This window comes from Helicoverpa zea, chromosome 9, assembly GCF_022581195.2.
Source record: "Helicoverpa zea isolate HzStark_Cry1AcR chromosome 9, ilHelZeax1.1, whole genome shotgun sequence".
Classification (NCBI taxonomy): Eukaryota; Metazoa; Arthropoda; class Insecta; order Lepidoptera; family Noctuidae; genus Helicoverpa; species Helicoverpa zea.
Genome location: NC_061460.1, coordinates 1,254,539 through 1,264,674, shown reverse-complemented (window position 1 = coordinate 1,264,674; position 10,136 = coordinate 1,254,539). Strand labels below are relative to the sequence as shown.

At 35.8% G+C, this 10,136-nt stretch overlaps 1 non-coding gene across 1 annotated transcript; it reads right to left on the bottom strand.

Annotated features, from left to right (window-relative positions):
- Window positions 1–417: 417 nt before the first annotated feature.
- Window positions 418–489, bottom strand: Trnaa-cgc. Its single transcript has one exon. It is a non-coding gene; the product is annotated as a tRNA-Ala (tRNA).
- Window positions 490–10,136: the final 9,647 nt, after the last annotated feature.

The window sequence follows — 10,136 nt, the reverse complement described above, 5'->3', positions numbered from 1 at the left end:
GAATACACAAACATGCAAACTCTAACTTTCTCCCAAATAAAATTAGTATGTAGGATGGCATGTTTACGTACAAACACACATACCTACATACTATTATTTGATCATCTGCTAGTGAATGGTTCTTGTAAACCAGTTAAGCTGTGTATTTAGTCCTAATTCCCACACGGTGGCGCACCGACGCCAATTAGGACAGCAATTAAAGCCGTCACTTAATCACTGACTATTGTAATAGACATCTAGTTGGTCTAGGTTATTTATTGTCTAGACTTTGCTTAATGCTTGATTACAATCAAGAATTTAGCTAAATGCTAGATAAAAATACTTTTTCACACTTGTATTGAACAAAACAAACAAGATTCTGTCTTAGTAAATACCTGCGTAGATATCTCACATCATAAAAAAGTGCCAAAAAGCATTTGGAGATGCTGGGATTTGAACCCAGGACTTTCAGCATGCGAAGCAGACACTCTACCACTGAGTTACATCCCCGGTGACAAAAGCAATGAAATAGTGGTGTAATGTCTAGACTGCACAGACGCTTATCATTCATTTATTAGAAAGCCTTTTCGTAGGTGGCAACTTTTGACATAATTACATAAAGTATATCAATATCTGTTACAATTATTGCCTGAGGCAATCAATATAAACTGGTACTACGGGTTTTATGTAGTTATGCAGAGTAGTTTTTACAAGTAGGCACTTTATAAGTTGAATTTGACACTTATTAAGTTATCTCTGTACCTGTATTATTTATTGTAAACGTAAATGTTGTGAAAACTAAAAACTAAGGGGGTTTTCACTCTTAAATATTTACTATTATTCTACATTCACAAAACACGAAAAATATTACTTTTTCAGCTTTTCTTTAAAATCAATATTTACTTATAATAAGAACGTTGTTTGTTTTGTACAAATGAGAACGATTGTTCTGTGTAGGTATCTTAAATGTACCAGGACTCTATAACTTTCATCAATCCACCGAATGCGTCTCAAGGAAAACAGTGAAGAAGCAAGCATAGGCAATCAAATCAAGACATCATAGCCAATGATCTGAACAGAAATCAAACGTTATGTACCAGGGTAGCAGTGAGAGATGGTAGTATAACGCGGAGTAAGGCAGTCGGGGTCCGTATCGTAAAAAAGACCGAACGATCGGCGTCCGGAGCTATCGCCATTAAAGTGCGCACGGTCTGTCTATGGTGCTAGGGGTAAGCGATAGCGGGTGTGGGTTGGAAAATATATATTTTAGGACGGCGAATTTAATTAAACTGATATTTTCTACTAACGATGCTATTATTTTGTAATCTTATTTATTTTATTAAAAATTAACGTCTGTTGAACACTTGTCTTAAAAAATGTCAGATTATGACGTTAAAATAAGGTCCATTTCGCAGCCACACTTTTTTTAGACAAGTGTTCAACAGATGTTTAAGTTTTTGTAGTAAGGATGTAAGAATTACAGGAAGGATGTGGTGCTGTGGATGTTATATTGTGTTATTGTGATATGGATTGCTCGGGTAACTGGGTTGAGGAGGTCAGATATGCAGTCGCTCCTTGTAAAGCACTGGTACTCAGCTGAATCTGGTTGGACTGGAAGCCGACCGCAACATAGTTGGGAAAAAGGTTCAGAGGAGGATGATGTGGTGCTGTGGATAAACATTAATTTGAATGAATGACATAGGTAACTAATTGCATAACGTAATTTAATGGCAAATAAAATAACACTTACACCTACCTATTAACCAAATCAGTGATATAAAAAGACGTTTTGATGCAAATTGTTTTACCAATCACTTGATACTTTTTCTAAGCCTACTCATTATTGAAAACTAAAGAAAAAAATCCGCTAAAAGCTTACATCTTATCCCCGATCGCTAGCAGAATCTCATGGACTTAAACTATGGAGCGATTCTTGAAGTAACGCTCTCTGAATGCCTCGGCGTCACTTTACCGAAAAAATAACATGAAATTGCGTTCCTTAATGTAAAATGTAAAGGTTTATATCGTATTTCAGTGCTTTAAAGCGTAATTTATTTTATTATTTGTTTGTTTATTTTTAGGAAAAAAGTTTGGCAGTTTCGTATTGCATTAATGCAAGTCGGTAGAAGATTAATTTCATTTTAAATAATTTAAAATTTTATTTTAAATAATAATTCACGTTATTGTGTTTTCGATATTTTTTATTTGAATGTAAGTAGGCACACTATGAATCAAATAACATTCAAATGACTTCCAATAATTTTTAATTCACAGATAAACTTACATTATGAAACTCGACGATTTGACCCATCCGACTTGTGACACGGTAAGCACGAAATCCAACCTAGATTGACTATTTGTGTTAATAAGCCACAACCTATTAGAGGTACACACAATGACAGGACCCGCTGATAAACTACATCTCCTATCTACTATATAATTATCATAAAGAACCTCAGTTCCCTATCTTTTAGTACTCAGTGACATTTTCTGAAAAGTTTTAAGTTAGCCAACTAGTAAGTTCTGAAGTTCATAGCCTAGAACAATTGCCCTGACAGTCCGAATCCAGATATTGAACATTCAAACGACAGCTCTTAAAGAACTCATTTTAGATGCTCGTAGTCACAGAAAGATTTGATAAAATTAACTTTGTTATTAAATGCCTTCAGAATAATTTACGCCAGTACAAAAAAGGTAAAAAAAATGTTTGTATGTCAAATGCTCCGAAACTACTGAATCGATTTGGAAAATCCTATCACTTTTGGCTAGCTCCACTATTCCCAAGTAACATTGGCTATATTTTATCCGGGTTCGAGTAGTAGCTAACTGCGGAAAAACGACTAGTTTAGTAATAAAAAGAATATTCAAATATTTTTTTTATTTCTTTCATATTCAGGTCTTTTTTATCAAATACGAAGTATAAGGTTTTATTAAAAACCCCAGCTGTGTGTTTAAAGACGAACTTACAAAGGGTTTGTACAATCACGCCAGACCTTACAAATAGAGTTTCTTTTTTTACTTAATGTCGATAGTAAGCAGTAAAAAGGGTGAATGCTCCTAATTTGGACCACTTTGTCGTGATTTATTTTTATTAAAGACTTTAGCGCTTTACACTGGAGCCACGCTGAGTTTTTTATTCTATTGTTCTATCTTGAGCAGTATTGTGTTCATTTAAAAAGTTTTAGCTTTACCATGAATTTGTTTTATTTATTAACTTTTTTATACTCGGATTCTTTTCATTAAGAATCATACTTTCCAATAATTAATTATTTGTTCCTAACTCTGTAACTCCAATACAATGGCAAACTCAATATAATCACTAACAATGTCTAAACCATCCCATAAGTTCAACACCATTTCGGCATCAATTGAACGAAATTATAGTAATTATAATTAACTAATCCCATTTCCAAGGAATCTCAATGTGGAGGGAATTACAAAATCCCTCTCGAGGTCTCGGCAAGCATCAAAAGCTCCAACTGTGCTGCAACTGGATCTTGTACTAATTAAAACTTTCGACCAATCGCCGAACGCTAATTCCGACTGTACGAGTTACTTATCCATTTAGAGTTGGGACGGCAATTGTGCACTTCACCCTGTCTTGTGTTTGTATTGCATTTCTTAGTATGTCGTTAAGTTTTATCGCCCGTGTGTTGTAGCTAGCCCAGAGACAACCAGATGCTTTAACAAGTTTTTTAATTTCATTTTCTTAAATACCAGTCCAACTCGTATACTCTGTATCTTTTGACAAAAATACTGAGAAAATTATATCCCCATTAGAGGTTAGGTAAAACAAATCTTGAATGTAAAACTTAAGAAAAATGGTAGGCATGTAGGCAGTATTTTAATCATTGAAAAATAAAATCCGATAGTTTTAGTAATAGGTTTTGTAACCATTTTCATTTCACTCACACTGAATATAGGCTTGGAAATTATAGTAGGTATGTAGTGTTATAATATATTATCTTGAAGTTCAAACATCCCACTACGTCGACCCATAGTAATGAAGGGAAGTTTACGAGCGACAAAGTACTAAGGAAACATGACTTTATAACGAGTATCCAGTTCTCTTCCTTAGGCTATTGTGGAATATTTAAATGACTTGTAGTTGCCTGGCCGCCAGAAAATCTCCGTCATCTGTTGCGTCTACATTGTTTACTCTGAATACTTCAGGCGTTAAATTGCGCATATGTTTTTACAAAGTTCTTGAGACTGTGGAAATAATTAATCATGATACAATTTATAGCATTTATCACTTAATTGAGATTTTGTCCTATATATAGAGGAACTAGGAATGAATACTGCCCTGCAAAGTGTATAAATTACCTAAATACTAGGTAATTCGAGAGCCACCACCTTTACTAACCAGAAAATTACGAGTTATTTTCATGGAATCCAATTATAACTCAGCTCTTGCTAATTGAATCATTAACTTTTGATACAGTTATAACTTTGTTGGTAATTCGGAAAACATGCAACGAAATTAATATTAGAGGTATGATTTAATCTACTAGGACATCATAATGAGTGAGGAGCCACTGGTCAATGCCTCATTTACATCTGTTTTTACTCCCGAGCACCTAAAGCGAAATGTCTTTTTACGTCGGAATATTATGATTCAATCACATATTTATAGTTGGAACTGAAATAGGCACGTTTATAAGCCTGAATCCTCGGCAACCCCTGGTAATGAAGAGAGTTTTACGAGCAGCACAGTATCATGAAGTGAACTTTATAACGAGGTATCCCGTTCCTTAGATGGTGCTAAATATGTAAATGTCGCAGTTACCTAGTTACTCTGTTGCAGGTAATACCTTCTGTCTTGGAACTACCGCTGTCGTATGAGAGAGGAAGGAAATACGCTTATATAGTTTATTGTCTAGTTTATTTCATACGTTTGTAAAATAGCTTATTAAGTATTCTTTTACCAAAAATATTAACTTTCGGTGAGTTTCGCATCATGTAACTTTAACAATACCTAACTGAATCGTTTTCAGGTGACAAATCACCGAATTGGCCAATGAGCGGCACCTAACGGCTGGTTGTGGTTTGGACTTTGGTTAGACGATAGATTCGTTGCAATTAATGGTGCAAAAAACTTATTTCTGCATATAATTTCTAAATTTCGTTGTATTACTATGACTACCAGGCTAACATAACAACGAAAAGGTGATCCGATACAAGAGGACTTAATTGGTTAAGCGTTTGGCTAAGCGATATTTAGGTCGAACTTCCAAACTTCGAGACTCAACTGCACTATAATTCTCTTCGGTTGAAGTCTCCTTGTTATACTGTACTACTAACAAATTGTTCGACAAGCATCCAATAATATTTGCTTATAAATAATATCTAGGTACATTGCACAAGATTTCTGGGAAGACTTGTAACGCAAGTGGAACCGATCGAAACAGCTAGTACTGAATAATAGCAAGCATTTATAATAAAATGAAGAATAAATTAATACAATAAAAGACTTCTGAAAACCCTTCTCTTATGCAGAGCTTGCATCTATAACCACAGGTTTAAGTGTGCACATTAAGTATATTCTTATCTGTCACTATTTTAGAGTCCAGTGTACAACTTAGTATTAAAACTTTGAAACGTCATTGATACCATACTGATACTTTGAACCTATGTACTCCTAGTAACAGATGCTTAAAACATCTTCGATTTTCAAGTATCTCTATCAAGTTAGGTCCATCTGAGCGCGCGGTCCGGTTGCCACAAACTGAGTTCAGTTCAATTCTCCGAAGCTATTGACAAAGTTACCCAGTAAGATTACTTAAGGAAATACGGCTTGATTACTCGGAACGTTTCAGATCGATCGACTCCTTCAAGAGACGAGTTAAGGATAGCGACTTAGTAACAATTTGGGAGATTTTCACGTTACCCAGATTTTGCTCCTGGTTTGATTTTGGCCTTAAAAAAATCTACATTGTCTGTTTGTCATTGTTGTATTTTCAAAATTATTGTGTCGCATGTCAAAGTCAACTTGATTTATTCAAGAAAAAAATGCAAAATTGTCTTTACATCCCCTCCTCCTCACAGCTGCTTCACCAAAAACAAACAAGTGAGACAAGGCACTAAAAAGTAATCATTATTAACCTCAACAAAATGAAGTAAAACTCCTTTTCGCGTCCCTTTCTTAACAGTACGTAAATTTCATATTCGGGCCACAAATAAAATGGATTGCGGTGATGAAATGGCGGCGGTGAATAAATCACGGCGTGTATAAGGGTGTTTAATCAAAATTCGCTTAAATCACAGTTGATGGAAGTTAGTTCCTCCAGACGTGTGGGAACATGTTACTGTATAAACTGGTCCTAGATGCTTGCTCTACTCACATTTACGATGACGTATTTGATACTAAATGATTTGCGAAAGAACTTCTATCGTTGATCAGCCTTTCAAGATCAGTCGACTGAAAGATCGCAATGAAAAGCATGGAAACACAAGCAGACCAATTTTTACACGTGTGCGGGAAGAAGTTAAGATAAAAATGTTTGTGAAAAAGTGAAAATGTAATTCCTTTTGTCTACACAGGACTTCAAAATTAGTGGTATAAATGGTAGGTGTAACTTCATTACTAAATCTTCGGGGAATCCCAATAAATGTTAAACGGTTTAGGGAGGCTTCTGCAAATATTGCACAGAGGTTTGCTATTACGATTCGCGCTATTCAGTTAACATAACTGTTCCAAGCTAATCTTACCAAATGGTATTGAAGCATTCATAATAAAAACAAATGATATCCTCTATTACCTGCCTCTGAAACTACAACATACTTTTCAGTTCATATACAATAAAAAAATATGTATGTCACATGCTCATCGAAAGAGTGCAATCGGGTCAGTTTCACAATTTATTTATAGATATTGTCTTCTCATACCATCTTATAGTAACAGCCAAAAGTTAGGCTGCCCCTCTGTAATCCTACTCTTCTACCTAGACTTAATAATTTCAACGTGAGATTTAAGCAATCAATTAATGATTATTTGCGAATGCCATATTTACGTATGATGTACCAATCCAATCTGACCTAAGAAGGTGAATAAAGTCAAAAATATTAAAAGAATATCAAGTGCCGAATCTGGCAACAGCAGCAAAAGTACCTGTCATCTGTCGCTTAATCTGAATTTATGACGCGCGACACCTCCCACGGAGCTGTCGTATCAGACGAAATGAATACAAAGTTTGTGTTATGAACGAGACTTGCCCTCACTTGTATACCGGGGAATACCGGGGAATGCCGGTTAATGCTGGTAATATCACCCGCGGATGTCGGGGTAATGATACCACGGGACAATGGGACAATTTGTAAGGATTTTTTGTGAGATTTTTTGAATGTGAGGTGTTTTGATACTACCAGGGGCACATGAAATAAAGGATACGCAAAATAATATGAGCGTTTTGCACTCAAATTAAATACCAGGTATTTATAAAACCCGAATTTATTAATAATTCTATGTTGGCACGTACAAATATTGCAATATTAATTGTCAATATTATTAATAAATTCACATTATACTAAAATTACATTTCAAGGGAATGGTTTCATAGTTTTCAAAATAATTTTAAACATACCGATAACGGTTACAAAAGAAAAACAAAATGGAGGCTCACAGATATTGATATTCCATTGAAATATTTATTGCATGTGAAACAATACGAGCTGTGTCGATAGTCCTGCGAAAGCTTTGTCACGTCATTTGTTCACAAATATGGCAATAATATTTGAAAGCGAGAATATTGCTTCCGTATCAAACAGTTTCAATACTGCAGTGCTACATAGAATCCGGTTTTAATTTAAAATTAAACTGACCATTGACCGAGCATCGTGAAGTTACCGCGCTTAACTAGAGCACCCTGGTTAAATTTATCACTAAATTTATTACAGCATCTGTTAAACAATTCCAAACTTTATAATGTGGACAATAAGGTGTAGATTGTATTGATTGATTTTGAGTTAGCGTATTTGAATAGTTGAGGCCATCAAGACTACGGTTTGGTAAGATACGCTTATCTTTGTAAATGTATGTTTGTCCAAATCTTGAGAGGCGCCTGAAAGGATTTTATGGATTTTTATCTAAAGGAAAGCTTCATGGGAACTCGTATCTAATGTTAGCATCAAATCTCGTTTCGTCGCAAATTGCTGCGAACGATAGCTATCACTTGCGTGCTGAGACCCATAATAAGCCCTAGCTTTCTTTGTTCTGTTTTCACAAATTCAAATGTTCTATAATACTATTGCGTTTTGAAAAATATATAGATAGTAGCCACTTTTATATCTTGTGTTTATCTATCGTTTCATTGCACATCACAGTCATTCATTGCAATAACATTGATAATGAATGTTATCTCGCTATATAATTCATAACACAAAGAGATCGATAACATCCAATGAAGCGAATAAATTCAATTCAAACTATTAACTCTGGAGCCCCATTCGGCTACCAGGATTGCAGCACAAGGGTGCAAGTATAAATGAAACCACCAACGCTAGTTTTTTGGCCCTGGGTGAAAACTCTAAACGGCGGCGTGGGGCCAATTAAAAGTTTTACCAATTAACCGGTACCAATGCCACGCAGTTCCACGGTGTTATCTACAAGTTTATAACATGGCCGTATACCATATACGTGAGGTTATCTCTTGTGTGAATTGCCACAATATAGTAACATTATTTTTGTGGAAACAACAGATTTTGTTGGGGAATATTTTCGAATGTGGCTCGTTTGTTTGTGCCGTTGTTTTTGGTAATAGGCCTCAAATTCCTTGATATTGATGTGGATGATGCTGTACTAACTGAATTTAAATAATATTGACGGGCTTTTAATTACCGAAGTGCCTATTCCCAAGCGGCAGATTTCATGTCTGAGTGTTATATCGTCCAGCTTCATTGAAAATCGAAGTTACCTATCTCTCAGGACATAAGGTTGAAACTTCTGCCCTGTTTCTGTACTCTCTAATTGAATATACCAGTTTGCATTGGAACATAAAATAAAATCATCCCTCAACATCCTCAAAAATTCACGCACTAACGAATTTATTACAGTTGACTTACCACTTATTCATCGACGGGGACTGAGCTCGTTCAAATTCAACACTGCCTGCGTCCGTGGCGGGGGATTTTCCCGGGATTACGTCGAATCCCGTGACGTCATCGGCCCGTGGCTTATACCCGGCTGACTTATCCGGGCACGTTTTTTTGCCCGCGGAAAATATCGTCTTCGCAGCCGCTTAGCCGAGAGACGGCTCTGAATCCTAATTAGTCTGTGATGAATGAATTTTGAATTTTACCTATTGATTTTTTATGAAGTTTGTGTTGTTTATAAACTGTTTGAAGAGTTTCAGGGATGCTGTGAGTGTTTATTTATGAGACTTTTACCGTTTTGTTGTTGAGATTTAAGTTTATTTCCCATAAGAATAACCCTCTGCGTGATGTGATGAGTAATGGTAGTGAAGGGAAGGCGCACATAAGGAATAAGATTTTTTGCGAATTCTCGTCACGGTTGTATTGACCATGAGCGATATAAACGAGGCGTCAACATTCTCAAGGTCGGAGATGTTTGTTTGTGGTAGTTATCAGTATTCTAGAAGCGTTGTTACTGATTGCAATCCTCATTACTTGCTGAGTCAGAATGACGGTGGTATTTTCTAAATACAGATGGCCAGATAGCAGGCGCAATCTGAAGTTGATATCAATGTGACAGAATGAACTCAGAGGGACTTTTTTTTCTCTTAACTTTGAACGGCTCAATCGAATTTCATTAAATATTTCTAAATACCTTTTTCCAAATTTTAAACAGCGGAATCGATGTTTATAGAATATGTCTTAGAAACGAGCTATCAACTAAAATAATCGCATCTAACTCAATACGTATGATTAAAAGCTTTCATACCCAAGTAGCGGTCAAACTTACAACACCCTTTTTGCGTGGGTGTCAAAAATAGACGCGTCCAATCTTAAAACTTTCAAATCAAATTCAAACCGAATGAAGCAAAACACAGACTCGTATATTTTCGTCTGCATACAAATGAAACAAGCGAACTAGTCGGATCAAGTTTTCAGCTGAAATAATAAATGGCGGCGAGTAAACTGCGATCAGCTGACGTGAGCCCGGCTCATCTTGTAACGTGTCTATCGTAAGGCGAATTACG